The 19,053-nt window shown below is 38.5% G+C and overlaps 1 pseudogene; it reads right to left on the bottom strand.

Moving 5' to 3' along the window:
- Window positions 1-3,632: 3,632 nt before the first annotated feature.
- On the bottom strand, window positions 3,633-5,649 carry LOC129761266 (uncharacterized; annotated as a pseudogene).
- Window positions 5,650-19,053: the final 13,404 nt, after the last annotated feature.

A 19,053-nucleotide genomic window follows, 5' to 3' on the forward strand; every position in this document is an offset into this window, starting at 1 on the left:
GTTCAATCACACACAAAAAGCATACTTAAGCGATATTCTGGTGGTGAGACACATTCATTTTTCGTGAGGACATCGACAAGACAACATCGTTGCCTAACGTGCTGGAGGAGGTGGACGGCGAAGGATCGACACATACACGCGCAGAACTCTTTCCGTTAGGATGCCATTCAGCATCGAGAAAGTTCCGGAAAGATCTAATCATTGCTGGAAAATAATCTGCCAGTTCCTTTGGGAATTTTCGAAATATATTCATGTGAAAGAGTTTAATTGAATGTTTTCTATCCATGTTACACTGTGACCAAATATGTTTCAATCAAGTGCTATTAACAGGTGGTTATCGATTTGGCATTAACCACTGGTGGGCTTCCAGTATCGAGGAAAATGTGGAAATATCTAATCGTTACTGAAAATAATCTGCCAGTTCCTCTGGGAATTTTCAAAATATATTCATGTGAAAGAGTTTAATTGAATGTTTTCTATCCATGTAACACTGTGACCAAATATGTTTCAATCAAGTGCTATTAACAGGTGGTTATCGAGTTGGCATTAACCACTGGTGGGCTTCCAGTATCGAGGAAAATGTGGAAATAACTAATCGTTACTGAAAATAATCTGCCAGTTCCTCTGGGAATTTTCAAAATATATTCATGTGAAACAGTTTAATTGAATGTTTTCTATCCATGTAACACTGTGACCAAATATGTTTCAATCAAGTGCTATTAACAGGTGGTTATCGAGTTGGCATTAACCACTGGTGGGCTTCCAGTATCGAGGAAAATGTGGAAATATCTAATCGTTACTGAAAATAATCTGCCAGTTCCTTTGGGAATTTTCAAAATATATTCATGTGAAAGAGTTTAATTGAATGTTTTCTATCCATGTAACACTGTGACCAAATACATTTGGTTTTGTGGTTTTTAAATCAATCGCAATTAACAGGATAGCTTCAGAAGATTATTCTTCCCCATCAGTAGGATATTTCCGTATCCAATATTGTATGCGCCCGCAATCGATTATTGCTCAGTCGCCGAAAGTTCCGAGCTCAGAGAGTTCATTCCCCTCTAGTTTGCCTTCCAAATTGCCATTGTAAACCACACCTTCTCTCGATTCAATCACACACAAAAAGCATATTTAAGCGATATTCTGGTGGTGAGACACATTCATTTTTCGTGAGGACATCGACAAGACAACATCGTTGCCTAACGTGCTGGAGGAGGTGGACGGCGAAGGAGAACACATACACGCGCAGAACTCTTTTCGTTAGGATGCCATTCAGCATCGAGAAAGTTCCGGAAAGATCTAATCATTGCTGGAAAATAATCTGCCAGTTCCTTTGGGAATTTTCAAAATATATTTATGTGAAAGAATTTAATTGAATGTTTTCTATCCATGTAACACTGTGACCAAATATGTTTCAATCAAGTGCTATTAACAGGTGGTTATCGAGTTGGTATTAACCACTGGTGGGCTTCCAGTATCGAGGAAAATGTGGAAATATCTAATCGTTACTGAAAATAATCTGCCAGTTCCTTTGGGAATTTTCAAAATATATTCATGTGAAAGAATTTAATTGAATGTTTTCTATCCATGTAACACTGTGACCAAATATGTTTCAATCAAGTGCTATTAACAGGTGGTTATCGAGTTGGCATTAACCACTGGTGGGCTTCCAGTATCGAGGAAAATGTGGAAATAACTAATCGTTACTGAAAATAATCTGCCAGTTCCTCTGGGAATTTTCAAAATATATTCATGTGAAAGAGTTTAATTGAATGTTTTCTATCCATGTAACACTGTGACCAAATATGTTTCAATCAAGTGCTATTAACAGATGGTTATCGAGTTGGCATTAACCACTGGTGGGCTTCCAGTATCGAGGAAAATGTGGAAATATCTAATCGTTACTGAAAATAATCTGCCAGTTCCTTTGGGAATTTTCAAAATATATTCATGTGAAAGAGTTTAATTGAATGTTTTCTATCCATGTAACACTGTGACCAAATACATTTGGTTTTGTGGTTTTTCAATCAATCGCAATCAACAGGATAGCTTCTGAAGATTATTCTTCCCCATCAGTAGGATATTTCCGTATCCAATATTGGATGCATAAAACCTTGTGCCTCCAACGTAACGCTCTCGTTTTCGAAGTTCTCCAAATATTCATTCATTCAGAATGAATTCAGATTCAACTTCATACAAATGATCTCTATATCAACGAGAGTCCTACGTCACCCTTGCGGTTATACCATAGATATAACCCACTTCCAGTTTTTTTTAGAGGCGAACCAGCCCAGGAGGCTGAAAGTCTCTTCAATAAAGAAATAAAAAAGGACATATTTTTTATTATGTATGGTCCTCATGACCTAGTGGTTTGCGTGGCGCTTGACACGGGGGCTTCGAGTTCGATTTCCGTTCGGGTTAGAAATTCTATCGTCGAAAATCGTTTTTCTGGCGTGAACTGGTTCAGGGGAACTGTCTACGATGTGGTGGGATGAGCGATGAGCATTACCAGTATCTAAGAAAAGCCACAAAGGCCAAAAGCAACAGCTCCTCTGAGCGAATTGACGCCACTTTTAGCGTCTTTGCCCGGTCCAGATGGTAATCGGGACGTAAAACCGCAGTATCACGATGGTCCTCCTGCGAGATAGTGGAGTTGGTCGAAGGCCTTGCCGCACCACAAAAACACCAAGCAACGAACGATACACAAGAAACATTGTGAATCAGGCCATATTGTAAAGACGTTAAGCCAAAATAAACAACAATCAAAAATATATTAATGTATCAACCTACATTTTACTTTTATCAGATCACACTTATGTTACATACAGCCAGATTTATGGCATAAATTTAGTTTGACTGATCAGCAAAAACGTGTATGCAGTCAGAGTGTACCAAGTGCATACGACCATAACGACGAATATATTATTTAATCTTGTTCAGACAGAGTAGACCAAGTATCAGAGAGTAAAGAATTGTAATTACTAAACTTTTCATTACCGATTTCAAATCCAACCGTGGTCTATCATTGATTGCAAGAACTGTTGGCGTGGTGGCGTGGCGTGGATCATTTCAAAACTAATTTTAACCTTCTAGCAACGTAATCTTTATCTGATTGAAACCTTCATTAACATGTTCGTTACTTAGTACGACTCGGCTGAGTTTCTGTGGGGCCCAAATTCGACTGTCAGTAGCGAGAAAATAACCAGATAAATAAGCAAAAAACAATAAGAAGGAAAAAAGCAAAAACACTACTTTCTGCATAAGCATGATACAAAATTATACAAACTGTGTTGCACTGGAGCGTAAACATATATAGAAATTGAATTTTTATGTTTTCGATTCTGCGATTATTATATTTGTATCCTATATTTATATTTAAGTGTCTATTCCATCAAATTTCCTTTGAAAATCCTATTCAATTTGAACGAGGAAAGTTTCATCCATATATGGATGATGTGGCGATGAACGCGTTAAAAAGAGTTCCTCAACACAAGCGCGTCAGATGAATGAACAATTTCAAAAGAATACTCTAAATCAACCCGAGATGAAGGATTAAAGTACTGGACGTGTTAATAGTAAAAAGTGTGTTATGTCAAAGTTTCAGCTGCATTTTTATTTTTTAGACGATTTAATTATTCTTTATCATTTATAGAACTTAGGCCTCTGAACTTCTTCCAGTCGTACATTTTTGGAATAATTTGTGGCAGTAGTTCTTCGTTTAACTTAATCAAAAGAATATTTGCGAGATTTTGAGCGGATAATTTTGTTCGAGCCGGTGATAGCACTAATGCTAAGGCACTAAACGCCCGTTCAACAGATACTTGCGTTGCTGGCACAGTCATAATTGTAAGAGCTACTTCTGAAAGTTCAGGCTGTGAATCTTTACGATCAGTCCAGTGCCTCCAGGTATCGTACTTATAGTTCTGATGCGTTTCCAAATCTAGAGAATTTACTTGTTTTTCAAACGTATTTTCGGCTTGTGATGTTGAAGGTAGGGATCCTCCAAACAAGCTAGTCATGAAGTCATCCAAATTAGAACTCATCATGTTTTGCTCAGTATTCTTACTCGTATATGGCGGATTAGTAGGTTTCAATGAAGTCATCCTATCATATGTGGCAATGATAAATTTCTATAAAAAAAGTATATAATAAAATATGCGTTGCAGTTGCTCCCTCTTATCAATTAACATTAGAATTACTGTTTCGTCGGACTCGATTATATTTTTTTTCATGCAATCCCCGATCAAATGAATTTCTCTATATTTTCTTGCTTTTATTTTACGTGATCCTGTTGGTTATTCTTAAGAATATTTAATTTTTGTTGTGTTTCAAAAATAGTAGAAATAAATTGAGGAGGGATTAGGAAGAAAATTAATGAAAGAAAATAAACATAAAACTTTATCATTTGATTCGGGTCTTGATAATCTCTGCACAGGTTTAACACGTTCACGCCGGCGCGTACCACTAGTGACTCGCATTATACTGCCTCATCGTTATTGTATAATTGTAATGCCACCGGCGGAAATGACTTCTGCAAGATCATATTTGAACAAACGAAAGTGAATTATTTAAAAAAAACATTCAATCGGAATAGCGAAAAGCATTCAGCGCAGTCGCCAGTGAGCGAGGAGCATGAATTGAAGGGTCGGCGTGAATGTGTTAAAAACGTTACGCAAATTATTGATTCATTAAATGATTTGAAAAATAAAGACAATCGAGTTTGACAAAAAAAAATCCAAAAAGCTTACCCTAGTTTCCTCCTTTTCCATCGGAGTCAGAACTGCAGATGATATGTAATTAAACCTTGGATCGATCAACAAAGCTGCTTTGAATGGTAGATTTTGTTTAAGCTGTTGTAACCTTGTTTGTAACGATGTTGCTAATGCTTGAGCCAAATCATTCGTATGTTGCTGTTGTACTTCCATCATACAACGAAGCCAGTGGATGTAAAAGTCTCCTAAAGACAAGTGCTTTGCTTGCATCTCTTTGGTGGCAACATACACTGGTTGCAACGCTTTTTTATAGTCGTGGATATAATTCCAGTACTCCGATAGATCTTGAGTAAACATATATCATACAGTATATATGAAATAATTTTATTAACCTGTATCAGTAACGATTTACTCACCTAGCTCGTTGAACTTGTTTCCAAGATCTCTATAAAATTTCTCGTGCTCGTTTAGGTTCACAATCATTTCATAAATTCCTCCCCATCTTGTTTTTGAATATAATGGTGGGAGCGGAATATTTTTCATGTCAAACGAAATATGCCGATTTCCTGCAGTGTTTTGCGACTATTGTGATGGCTCGAATTGCACTATCAGTATGTTTGGTTACGTCCGTTACTGCTAACTGCAGAGTATGCACAGCGCACCTTACATGGCAGATTTTGTTCGAAAGTTCGTTAGTCAAATCAGCTATGAAATCATCGTTGTTATGGAAAACATCACCATCATCGTCCAAATTAAATTTTTCGGCTCTTAATACTTCTAAACGCTTATCAAGTTCTTTTACAGCCGCTACCATGTTAGCACCATTATCGCAGGTAACAGTAAAAACCTTATGGAGTGATATATCATATTCTCTCAAAATTTCTTCAATTTTCTGCATTATGACCTTGGCAGTTTGTCGCGCATTTAACTCAAGCATGGCTGTTGAATATAAGTAGAAATTCAAATTGTTTATAAGAAATAGAAATTGTTTCGACAATTAGATGGAAATTATCTCATTAATCATTCTCAAACAAAATCTAAGAAATCCTACTACAACTTTTACAGTGTGCAAAATTTCAAAAAATCAGGAAAAACGATTCAGACCTATAATTGAATTATCTTTTACTGATTAAAAATAATTAAAAATGAAAGCTAGAGAATAGATAAACATCCAGTCCAAGCCAAACCGATATAGTGGTTCTCAGATTTTCGTGAAAAGTGGTAAATTTGTTCATTTCCGCCAAATATTAGGCTCATTTTTTTATTTTATTTTTTCAATAGGATGTTTGGAAAACTTATTGCATCTGTAAAAAATGTGTTTTCGTCTCGTAATTATTGATTGTATTTGTTTTTTATAGTTTACATGGCCTCGGGATCATGAGGTTTTTTTATGAATAACATATACAAAAATCAGAGATGTGTTCTTTTTCGTTTTTGTTATGATTTTTCAAAGTAAAGCGATGGTCTGGAAAATCATTTTGGCTTTTTCTTGAAAATTAATTCAAATAATCGACATACTAAATTGAGGTCAATGACATAGTCTTATTTGAAAGAATTGGATTCTAGTCGCATAGATCAAGTCTAGTCACATAGAAATATTGAACGAAGACTAAAAACATGTCATCTTTCAAAAAACATATCTCAAAAACGAAAAAACAGGAAGTGGGTTATATCTATGGTATAATCGCAAGGGTGACGTAGGACTACCGTTGATTTAGAGATCATTATGTGAAGTTGAATCTAAATCCATTCTGAATGAATGAATGAATGAATATTTGGGAGACTTCGAAAACGAGAGCGTTACGTTGGAGGCACAAGGTTTTATGCATCCAATATAGGATACGAAAAACCTTGTTCTGAAGAATAATCTTCAGAAGCTAACATGCTAACTGTACTTGATTGACAAATCACAAACCCAAATGTATTTGATCACAGTGTTACATGGAAAGAAAACATTCAAATAAACTCTTTAACATGAATATATTTTGAAAATTCCCAAAGGAACTGGCAGATTATTTTCAGTAACGATTAGATATTTCCACATTTTCCTCGATACTGGAAGCCCACCAGTGGTTAATGCCAACTCGATAACCACCTGTTAATAGCACTTGATTGAAACATATTTGGTCACAGTGTTACATGGATAGAAAACATTCAATTAAACTCTTTCACATGAATATATTTTGAAAATTCCCAAAGGAACTGGCAGATTATTTTCCAGCAATGATTAGATCTTTCCGGAACTTTCTCGATGCTGAATGGCATCCAAACGGAAAGAGTTCTGCGCGTGTATGTGTCGATCCTTCGCCGTCCACCTCCTCCAGCACGTTAGGCAACGATGTTGTCTTGTCGATGTTCTCACGAAAAATGAATGTGTCTCACCACCAGAATATCGCTTAAGTATGCTTTTTGTGTGTGATTGAATCGAGAGAAGGTGTGGTTTACGATGGCAATTTGGAAGGCAAACTAGAGGGGAATGAACTCTCTGAGCTCGGAACTTTCGGCGACTGAGCAATAATCGATTGCGGGCGCATACAATATTGGATACGGAAATATCCTACTGATGGGGAAGAATAATCTTCTGAAGCTATCCTGTTAATTGCGATTGATTGAAAAACCACAAAACCAAATGTATTTGATCACAGTGTTACATGGAAAGAAAACATTCAAATAAACTCATTCACATGAATATATTTTGAAAATGCCCAAAGGAACTGGCAGATTATTTTCAGTAACGATTAGATATTTCCACATTTTCCTCGATACTGGAAGCCCACCAGTGGTTAATGCCAACTCGATAACCACCTGTTAATAGCACTTGATTGAAACATATTTGGTCACAGTGTTACATGGATAGAAAACATTCAATTAAACTCTTTCACATGAATATATTTTGAAAATTCCCAGAGGAACTGGCAGATTATTTTCAGTAACGATTAGTTATTTCCACATTTTCCTCGATACTGGAAGCCCACCAGTGGTTAATACCAACTCGATAACCACCTGTTAATAGCACATGATTGAAACATATTTGGTCACAGTGTTACATGGATAGAAAACATTCAATTAAACTCTTTCACATGAATATATTTTGAAAATTCCCAAAGGAACTGGCAGATTATTTTCCAGCAATGATTAGATCTTTCCGGAACTTTCTCGATGCTGAATGGCATCCAAACGGAAAGAGTTCTGCGCGTGTATGTGTCGATCCTTCGCCGTCCACCTCCTCCAGCACGTTAGGCAACGATGTTGTCTTGTCGATGTCCTCACGAAAAATGAATGTGTCTCACCACCAGAATATCGCTTAAGTATGCTTTTTGTGTGTGATTGAATCGAGAGAAGGTGTGGTTTACGATGGCAATTTGGAAGGCAAACTAGAGGGGAATGAACTCCCTGAGCTCGGAACTTTCGGCGACTGAGCAATAATCGATTGCGGGCGCATACAATATTGGATACCGAAATATCCTACTGATGGGGAAGAATAATCTTCTGAAGCTATCCTGTTAAGTGCGATTGATTGAAAAACCACAAAACCAAATGTATTTGATCACAGTGTTACATGGAAAGAAAACATTCAAATAAACTCTTTAAAATGAATATATTTTGAAAATTCCCAAAGGAACTGGCAGATTATTTTCAGTAACGATTAGATATTTCCACATTTTCCTCGATACTGGAAGCCCATCAGTGGTTAATGCCAACTCGATAACCACCTGTTAATAGCACTTGATAGAAACATATTTGGTCACAGTGTTACATGGATAGAAAACATTCAATTAAACTCTTTCACATGAATATATTTTGAAAATTCCCAGAGGAACTGGCAGATTATTTTCAGTAACGATTAGTTATTTCCACATTTTCCTCGATACTGGAAGCCCACCAGTGGTTAATGCCAACTCGATAACCACCTGTTAATAGCACTTGATAGAAACATATTTGGTCACAGTGTTACATGGATAGAAAACATTCAATTAAACTCTTTCACATGAATATATTTTGAAAATTCCCAGAGGAACTGGCAGATTATTTTCAGTAACGATTAGTTATTTCCACATTTTCCTCGATACTGGAAGCCCACCAGTGGTTAATGCCAACTCGATAACCACCTGTTAATAGCACTTGATTGAAACATATTTGGTCACAGTGTTACATGGAAAGAAAACATTCAAATAAACTCATTCACATGAATATATTTTGAAAATGCCCAAAGGAACTGGCAGATTATTTTCAGTAACGATTAGATATTTCCACATTTTCCTCGATACTGGAAGCCCACCAGTGGTTAATGCCAACTCGATAACCACCTGTTAATAGCACTTGATTGAAATATATTTGGTCACAGTGTTACATGGATAGAAAACATTCAATTAAACTCTTTCACATGAATATATTTTGAAAATTCCCAAAGGAACTGGCAGATTATTTTCAGTAACGATTAGATATTTCCACATTTTCCTCGATACTGGAAGCCCACCAGTGGTTAATACCAACTCGATAACCACCTGTTAATAGCACATGATTGAAACATATTTGGTCACAGTGTTACATGGATAGAAAACATTCAATTAAACTCTTTCACATGAATATATTTTGAAAATTCCCAAAGGAACTGGCAGATTATTTTCCAGCAATGATTAGATCTTTACGGAACTTTCTCGATGCTGAATGGCATCCAAACGGAAAGAGTTCTGCGCGTGTATGTGTCGATCCTTCGCCGTCCACCTCCTCCAGCACGTTAGGCAACGATGTTGTCTTGTCGATGTCCTCACGAAAAATGAATGTGTCTCACCACCAGAATATCGCTTAAGTATGCTTTTTGTGTGTGATTGAATCGAGAGAAGGTGTGGTTTACGATGGCAATTTGGAAGGCAAACTAGAGGGGAATGAACTCTCTGAGCTCGGAACTTTCGGCGACTGAGCAATAATCGATTGCGGGCGCATACAATATTGGATACGGAAATATCCTACTGATGGGGAAGAATAATCTTCTGAAGCTATCCTGTTAATTGCGATTGATTGAAAAACCACAAAACCAAATGTATTTGATCACAGTGTTACATGGAAAGAAAACATTCAAATAAACTCTTTAACATGAATATATTTTGAAAATTCCCAAAGGAACTGGCAGATTATTTTCAGTAACGATTAGATATTTCCACATTTTCCTCGATACTGGAAGCCCATCAGTGGTTAATGCCAACTCGATAACCACCTGTTAATAGCACTTGATAGAAACATATTTGGTCACAGTGTTACATGGATAGAAAACATTCAATTAAACTCTTTCACATGAATATATTTTGAAAATTCCCAGAGGAACTGGCAGATTATTTTCAGTAACGATTAGTTATTTCCACATTTTCCTCGATACTGGAAGCCCACCAGTGGTTAATGCCAACTCGATAACCACCTGTTAATTGCCGCGCGTGTATGTGTGTGTAGCGATGTCTTCCCAGGGAACCGTTTGTGGCATCACTCTCCTCCTGATAGATTCCCTTCTGGCCTAGGGTGCACAAACAGGCTCTTGGTGACACCGTTCATCCGCGCTTTCATGATAAATAAAGAGCTTCACCGCAACAGCGACAACATGCTCCAATCGCTGTTCAATTAGAACTGAGTGGATTTCCGAGCGCCGCTCGCTTATATACCGATTGGTGATTTCAATAGCCTGTTTTGAAAGCAATTTTAAGACTATTGAAACAAGTTTTTGGATCAAAAAGTAACAAGTATATAACGCGTAGACATTTTATCCTTCGAATGAAGTGTTTATCATACCATTTCGTTCAGTTGTTTAGGAGCTATTAACGCTCAAAATCTCGGTCTCCGGCGTAACGCTTTCGTTTTCGAAACTTTGATTTTACACCCCGGTATAGAAATGAAAGACGTAGTCCTACGTCAAAAGCATATCTGATATCGAAACATGTTATGTAAAAAATCCTCAGCTTTCAAGAAAAAAAAATATAGCGCCCTCTAGTCCAAAGCCATGAAACCCTGAACTAACGACTACAATCAATAATTACAAAAATAAAATCTGTTTTTATTCTGCAAGTTCAATCTTTTTTAGTAAAAGGCTAGCTCATTGGCTTCAATTTGATATGTAGATCATCTAAATCAGTTCGGTGGTTCAAAAGTTATAAATTTAAAAAAAGGCATTTATGGAAAAGTGGAAAAAAATAATTTTTCGGACCACCATAATAAAAAAAAATAAAAAAAATACGGGTCTAATGTTCTGCAATAAAGAACAAAGTTACCACTTTCGACGAAAATCTGAGAACCACTATATCGATTTGGCATGGAATGGCTGTATATTTGAATGGGTTCAATCTTACCAACCGCAAATGAATTTAGGAAAAAGGAAGTAGGGCAAAGAGAAAGAATGAAAGAGACTATTCGACTGCAATCAGAAAGAAGCAGCATCGATTCCCCTTGATAGCTGATTGCAACTAAATAAACAAATGAATCAACATCTCTGCTATCCTCGGTAATAGGTGTACATTAGGGTGGCAGCGAAAATGGTCATGTCAAATTTCAAAAACCGACCATGTACATTTTGTTTATTGGCCCAAAAAAATGACCTATGCAAAGTTTCAGCTCGATCGGATATGATTTAGGGGTGCCTCAACGCATTCAAAGTTTTGATTTTTTGGCCACTCAGTCTCAAAAAGTCGATTTTCGGCCAAAAATTTTTTTTCGAGATGACACCAGATCTCGGCGTTTCATGCATTTTTAGTCATTTGGCATCGTAAATAAAATTTCGATTTCCCAGATTTCCTTTACTCCTCCCTTTGGAGATTTTCGAGGATCAAAAATGCAAAACTTTGAGCGCTTTGAGGCACCCCTAAATCATATCCGATCGAGCTGAAACTTTGCTATCTCAAAAACTTTCGCTAAACACTATGTAAATTATTTCCAATCGCGGAGTGGTCACCAATGGTTCAGATCGTCTCTACTCGACAGTGTTCTTTCAAAGAACTTGTCTCCTAATATTTTTTTTTATTTGATTTTTTTTGATAATTTCTTCGATCATGCGTCATGGATCGCTTTTTTTCTTATTTTTTTTTTACATTTCTCGATGCACCAGGTACCACTTGTATCCTCAATAGCTTACACGTTTAAAGTCATAACGAAATACTTACCAAGAGTCCGAATTTTAACATCTCGGCCATTTCAAAACTGAACGTTTACGCCCAAAATGTGACGGCCATGACGGGAAGCTGAATCTATTTTCAATGACACCAGTTTTTCTCTTACTTCATCGCGGATCTTCGCTTTGATGTGCTCAGAGCAAACGCGTAATAACGTGTGCCGTGTTTATTTTCATCCCCAATGCATCGCAAATAGGATCTATTATCATTTTGAGGCCTTTCGATTCTATTTTGCTTATTGGCAAGTGTTCTACGCCCATCATCCTTATGACTGCCTCTACAATTATTTGGTGATCTAAGGCAACACCCACTTTTGCAATACGGCGCCTTTTATTTTGAACATTGTTAGATTCACCGTCGTTTCTGAACAAACCTCGAAAGCGCGCGAGCTCGGTATGCTCGCATCGCAGGTGCCGAATGAAATTTCCACAATCCAAATATTGTGGCTTCTGTCTATAAGAACAACTGGAATTATCTTCAATATTGCAAACCATGAAGTCATTTTTAAGTTTCATACAGGTTTGCGCAATACTCTTGAATGACCTTTTTCTACAACCGGTACCATTTCCACCTTCACCGTTTTCGCTTCTAACACTTCCACTCACAACACTTCCATCCGAACGATCCACTCCATCGTTGCTCCTACTCGCACCACTACCCCCAGCTTCACTCTCATCTGGCCATGCATTTGCACCCGCGAAACTTTCATCTACGCTAATTCCACCCACAACACTTCCTCTCGCATTTCTTTCAACAGATTCTCCCCTGTTTCTCACACTGCTCACTTGCTCTCCACATATGATAGTCGCGTCATCGACCAACAAATTTTTTTTCCATTTCGGAATATGCTGCAGAATTCACCAGAAACTGAAAACTATCTTCCGTTTCAAAGCCTACAACCTATAGTTTACGAATGAGAAAATGAATAAAATACTGGTGAATAAAGAACACACTTTTGTAAGCGAACGACGTTCCATAATATATACAAAGACACCCGACATCATCAGCACGAGGGAAAAAAATCATTCACGACAGTAGCAATGCATTTACGATTGCATTCCGAATCTACAAACAACATGACTAGTTAGCAACCAGGCCTGTCGCAGACGAATGAACAAAATACTCACATATAGAAATGCAGCCGTGTACAGCACACGACAGTAAATATAAATGTTGCACGACATTTTCACTGTGTGATTGTCGTTAATAGATTGATCTAACGACTGTTACGGGCCAATGATGGTGACAGTCGTCAGAATACAGTCGTGGTGTGGTACATTTGGTACCCCTGCTCTAGACAGCTTACTTCCCTATTAGCTCCTCACTGGTTTCCGTTTATGTAACAGAGCTGACAGCAATCAACTTCGCATTGGAGATGATTTTCAACAAGCCTACAAACCATTATTTCACCTTTTCGGATAGTCTCAGCTCTATTGAATCTCTTCGGCCACTCATCTTTTTTTATCACAAAGATGTCATTGTTGATCTTTGTAACTTTTCAACTAGATATTCCCATTTTGAATGTTCAGCATGTTTTTAGTTCAAGGTCAAAGAACAATGGAAGTATTAGTTAGAATAGCTTCATCAATACCGGAACGAACTCTGAAGTGTATTTGAAATTTTCAATTTTATGAGATTGTTGGTGTTATCTACAACAAAACAGAAAGGTAATTATAAGGAGAGGAAAATAATCAATGAAATTCTCATTCACTAACCGACTCTAATATCCAAACCGTAATAAGCCGCTGGCATATCATGCTTCACTGGTGGTTTTTTTCGAAAATTACAGGCTACGTTTTATTGGTATAGATTTATATCCCAAAATATCGTTAGGATGCAGGATTGTGTTCATCTCATTTTAGAGCGGTTTCCATCCATTGGTAGTATAGAAAAAGAAGTTGACTAGGTTGGAATAATATAAACGGCTTCAAAACTGTTAATTGGACAGTGTGTGCAAATTGTGCAGAATGAAGTGGACAAAGATTTCTCCCAACAAGTGTAAATTTGCGGGCATAATTTGTTGAACCGAATTTGTTTTTAGGTGAATCCAGGTATAATTTAATCCACCTTCTGTCAATTACGTTGACGCGAATTGCAGTTCCAAGCGATCACGCGTTGTGTGAAGACAGACGAAATCAATCAAAATTATGATAATTATAAGGTTTTGCGTTTATTTTTTTTTCATTTCGAGATTGGATTCCACAGCCCAGAAATTAAATTGAGACTGCCAAGGTAATTTAACTGTATAACTCCAACGTTCCGTATTGAATTTAGGTTTTAATTGAATCATAATTGGAAAATTTGCAAACTGGAAATATAATGCGCTTATAACTTTATTTTATAATAACAATGGCTGTAATAGCTTGCTAAAGATTGCATTGAAAAACATAAAATTTAATTCAACTCTGTTTCCACACTTTGACAGGATGATGTTCACTTGTTACCGACAAATGTTGACAAAATCTATTGGTTTCGACCGGAACTTTTTAGTTTTATTAAAATAAATTAATGAGATAGACATAAATATTTTCAATGGGAAATTTCTTACCTATTCCAATTATAATATTATAATACAGCGTTTTTATTATTGAAGAATGTATTGGTATAATCCTTCCTTTTAGCGTTTTAGCCTTTCAATGAAAAATAACCAGAGAATATTAGAGGCGAATGAACTGCAAAGTTTAAAGCCTCTTAAAAACAAAGAAACAAACAAACCAGAGAATCAATTGTTAGATATTTTTATTTTATTTAACGTCTTTATATTTCAGAATAAATTAACCAACTAACCCCACACACGGGGTTCGTGCCATACAAATGAAACACGAATTTCTGAATTACAAATGAAACACAAATTTCTGAATTAATCAAGCAAATAAAACCAAATTTGGCATGTGGAGGTTTTAGGGTGCCATAAATGTTTTTACGGTGGAGGGACATTCCAGACCTCCCCCCCCCTCTTTTTAAGGGGAGCTGCCATACAAATGACACACAAATTTTTATATTACTAGAGAAAAAAACAACAAATCTCGCTCACTTAGTTGTCGGAATGGTACATAGAATGATACATTATATTAGGCTGTCAAATGAAAAGTGGGTCACTTACGACAACGTGAAGCGCAAACGGTCGTGGTCGAAGCCCGCTGAAGCGGCTTAGACGGTGGCCAAGCCCTCATTAACGGCATGGAAGGTTCTGCTGTGTGTTTGGTGGGATTGTCAAGGAATAATCTATTATGAGCTGCTTCCCTATGGCCAAACGCTTAATTTGGACCTGTACTGCCAACAACTGGACCGCTTGAAGGTAGCACTCATGAAGAAGAGGCCATCTTTGATAAACAGAGGCCGCATTGTCTTCCATCGGGACAACGCCAGGCCACACACTTCTTTGGTGACGCGCCAGAAGCTCCGGGAGCTCGGATGGGAGATTCTTTTGCATCCGCCGTATAGTCCGGACCTTGCACCAAGTGACTACCACCTGTTTTTGTCCATGGCAAACGAGCTAGGTAGTCAGAAGTTAGCCACAAAAGAGGCCTGTGAAAATTGGCTATCCGAGTTTTTTGCCAATAAGTAAGCGAGCTTCTAAAACAGGGGTATTATGAAGTTGGCATCTCGTTGGGAACAAGTCATCGAACAAAACGGCGCATATTTGACTTAAAACAGATGATTGTAACTAATTTTATGAACAAATGAAAATTAAAAAAAAATATCGCAGCACTTTTTTGACAGCCTAATATAACAAGAATGGACAGTCAAAATTTCCATTTAACAGATCAAGCACAAATTTTGTTTGAAGGTTAGCACGCCAAGAAGCTAGCAATTCCAACGCAATCAATCTGCAGCGGCTCGAGTAATCGGGGAGATGGTCTGGATCTGTCCAAGGGAGTTGTCGGAGAGCATATCGAATGAAACTACGCTGCACTATCTCTATTCGTGTGATTTGGGTGCTGTGAAACGGAGACCACACGCAGGCAGCATACTCCAAAATGCTAAGTACTAAGAAGCAGTATAGCGATTTGATTGCGTAGACATCTCTGAAGTTATTGGTGCACCGACGAACAAATCCAAGGGCAGCAAACGCTTTAGCGGTGGTAACGCAGATATGCTCATTGAACCTCTGTTTGTTATCTGATGACTCCAAGGTCGCGAATGGAATCAACACACTCTAGTGTTTCAGGCCCGACTGAATAACGGAATCAATTCGAGACTGCCGGCGAATGAACGACGCTGTTTTACATGTTTTGATATTCTATTCCATTCCGTTATCCTGACACCACCGCCGTAGCTCCTCTACTTCAGCCTGAAGCACGCAACAGTCAAGATGAGATGTTATTGAAAAAAAAATAGAAATTTTCAGATCGTCGGCATAGAGAAGTTTTCCAGCATTCAGTCGAAACCTCAGGTCGTTTATGAACAAAACGAAGATAAGCGGCCCAAGAACATTCCCCTACGGCACCCCTGATGTGATGGGAAAATATCGAGAGTGAGAGCCATTGATGTTTGCATACGCCCACTGTCCAGATAGTTTAGGAACGCAACCACTCACACATCCAATACGGAAAACCCAGGTGACTGAGCTTCGCTACTGCAAGCTGACACAATGATGATGCTAATTCTTGGTGAACAGATGGATCCTATAAGACTCAATTATGTCAACTGGTCAGACTTCTTGGTTGGTAAAAGGCTGGACTAAGCGTACCATCGGTACTACGCGTACCTGCAGGCATAAATTAAACCCCATTCGTGGTCCTTAGCTTCCTGTCCAGTAACTCCTATCCCTACCTCTATTTGGTGCCGGGGTACGAGTAACCATAGTGAAGATCGGTAAACCAACCCCGATGGGATCTTGGTCATATGCTGACAGGGAAGGGGGCCTATTCGAACGTCTGTTCACCATGGAGGTGCGGCTCAAAACAGCGTCTGATCCCCATGTCAAAGGCGGCTAATCACTGTCTTCGTGCTAGCGGGGACTCTAATAAGAGCTGTGCACGTCGGTCCTTCGGCAAGAAGTATGGCCACGCGCAACCATACTGCAACGAGGGACTCGACATAACGTGGAACGAAACAGACGTTTGCGAAGGCAGCAAACACATCTCTTTCGGGAAAAACAAAGCGCCGCCTGGGAGAAAGAGGGTGAGGAAATGGATCTGCTTTATCGTTCTCGAGAATCGCGGAAGTGCTTCAAGAAACTAAACGCCTCGCACAAAGGCTTTGGAACAAGGAAGGAGGCATCTTGACGAACGAACGCGAGGTGATCGAAAGGTGGAGGAAGCACTACGATGAACACCTGAACAGCGCGTAGACAGGAGACCAAGACGGCGTTGAGGAGGACTACACCGGTGCAGTGAACAACGATGACGTACCACCCCCGACGATGGGTGAAGTTAGGGAGGCCATCTATCAACTAAAGAATCATAAAGCAGCTGGTAAGGATGGCCTCGTAGCGGAGCTCTTCAAGGGAGGCCGGAGAAAACTTGTAGAGTGTATGCTCCGGTTGATAATCAGGATCTGGGACAACAGCTACCGGAGGAGTGGAAGGATGGGGTAATCTGCCTCATATATAAAAAGGTGACAAACTGGATTGCGGTAACTATCGTGCCATCACAATCCTGAATGGTGCCATTCTGTCTCAGATTTTCTTCCGCCGTCTATCGCCAATAGTAAGTAGATTTGTGGGAAGTTATCAGGCTGGATTCATGCCCGGATGCACGACGACGGACCAGATTTTTACAATGCGGCAGATTCTCCAAAAGTATCAGGTCCCTACGCACCACATCTTTGTTGACTTCAATGCCGCCAGCTATGGAGGATCATGGACGAACTCGACTTTCCCCGGGATCTTGCTTCAACATACGGAGCACGATTTTTAACAAGTCTAGTCAGTTTATCTGCTTCGCCGACGACGTGGACATAATCGGAAGAACACATGCGACGGTAGCCGACTTGTATACCCGACTGAAACACGAAGCAGGGCTGATTGGGCTTGGGATCAATGGGTCTAAGACTAAATACATGCTAGCAGGAGAGACTGATCGCAACAGAGTTCTTCTTGGAAGTAGTGTTGTGATCGACGGCGACGAGCTCGTTGATAACTGACAACAACAACAACCATGAAATTCGAAGACGCATAGTCAATGGAAGTTGTGCCTACTATGGGCTCCGCAAATCCTTAAGGTCCAACACTATCATATTAAAGGCAGCCATCTTGGGTTTGTATTTTTCATGAATAACTGTGTTCTACTAGTGAAGCCCTTTCATTTGATACCCATACTAACGGAGTTTTGACATAATATGTGGTCCGCCATTTGGTAGTGGCAGCCATCTTGGATTTGCATTTTTCATAAATAACCGTATTCTACTAGTCAAGCCCTTTCATTTAATACCCATTATTTCAACCCTTATCGAATTCTTCAATTCACCGGATTCAATAGTGCTGACAATTCCTGGACGTCCCCGTGATTTGAATCTGTTATCATTCCAACTGTCCCCTCCAATGCGTTACGTGATACGGGAAACGATACGAGACTTAGGATAAACGAATAACACCAAATACGTAGCAGATAAAGAACACTTTATTCGCGGAGTACAACCATTTAATTTATACCAAACTAGATTTATTTCTACAATTGAGCCTTTGAGGATGATGATATCGAGTTAACTATGGCGAACTAAGAGAGTCATTCTTTTTTCTACTACTGTTTCCGAAACGGTAACAAGATAAAAGACGGATTTCCGTAAACTTGAACAGACTCTTTATTATAGATTGAGTTGTTAAATTTTCCCTGTGGGTTGAACAACGTTTTTTTTTATAATTATGTATAACTTTTACAATTTATAAGTTCAGTGACTCACGTTCAGTGTCTCCTCTGAATTCCGCTATGTCCAGAAAGCGGTTTACTAAGGTATCTTTTATGGATCTATTGTTACCTCTAAAATTCTGTGATTCAGCTATATAATTTGTAACCTGTGATTTACGTTTAGTGAGATTTAGTTTAAGAATTCTTTTTAATTTAAGTTTTACCTAATATTCACCAAACCCCATTCGCTATCCAACTCTTGACGAGTAAAGTTCAGTGTCGGTATTGTGCGTTGCCACTTTTGCTATTGTGCTATTGGTACGAGTGAATCGTGTACGAGTGAAGGTCATTGCTGTCCGCTTTCGACCTGACCTTTTGTTAAGTGGAACGAAGGAACAAAGG

The sequence above is a fragment of the Toxorhynchites rutilus genome, chromosome 1 (assembly GCF_029784135.1).
Source record: "Toxorhynchites rutilus septentrionalis strain SRP chromosome 1, ASM2978413v1, whole genome shotgun sequence".
Lineage (NCBI taxonomy): Eukaryota > Metazoa > Arthropoda > Insecta > Diptera > Culicidae > Toxorhynchites > Toxorhynchites rutilus.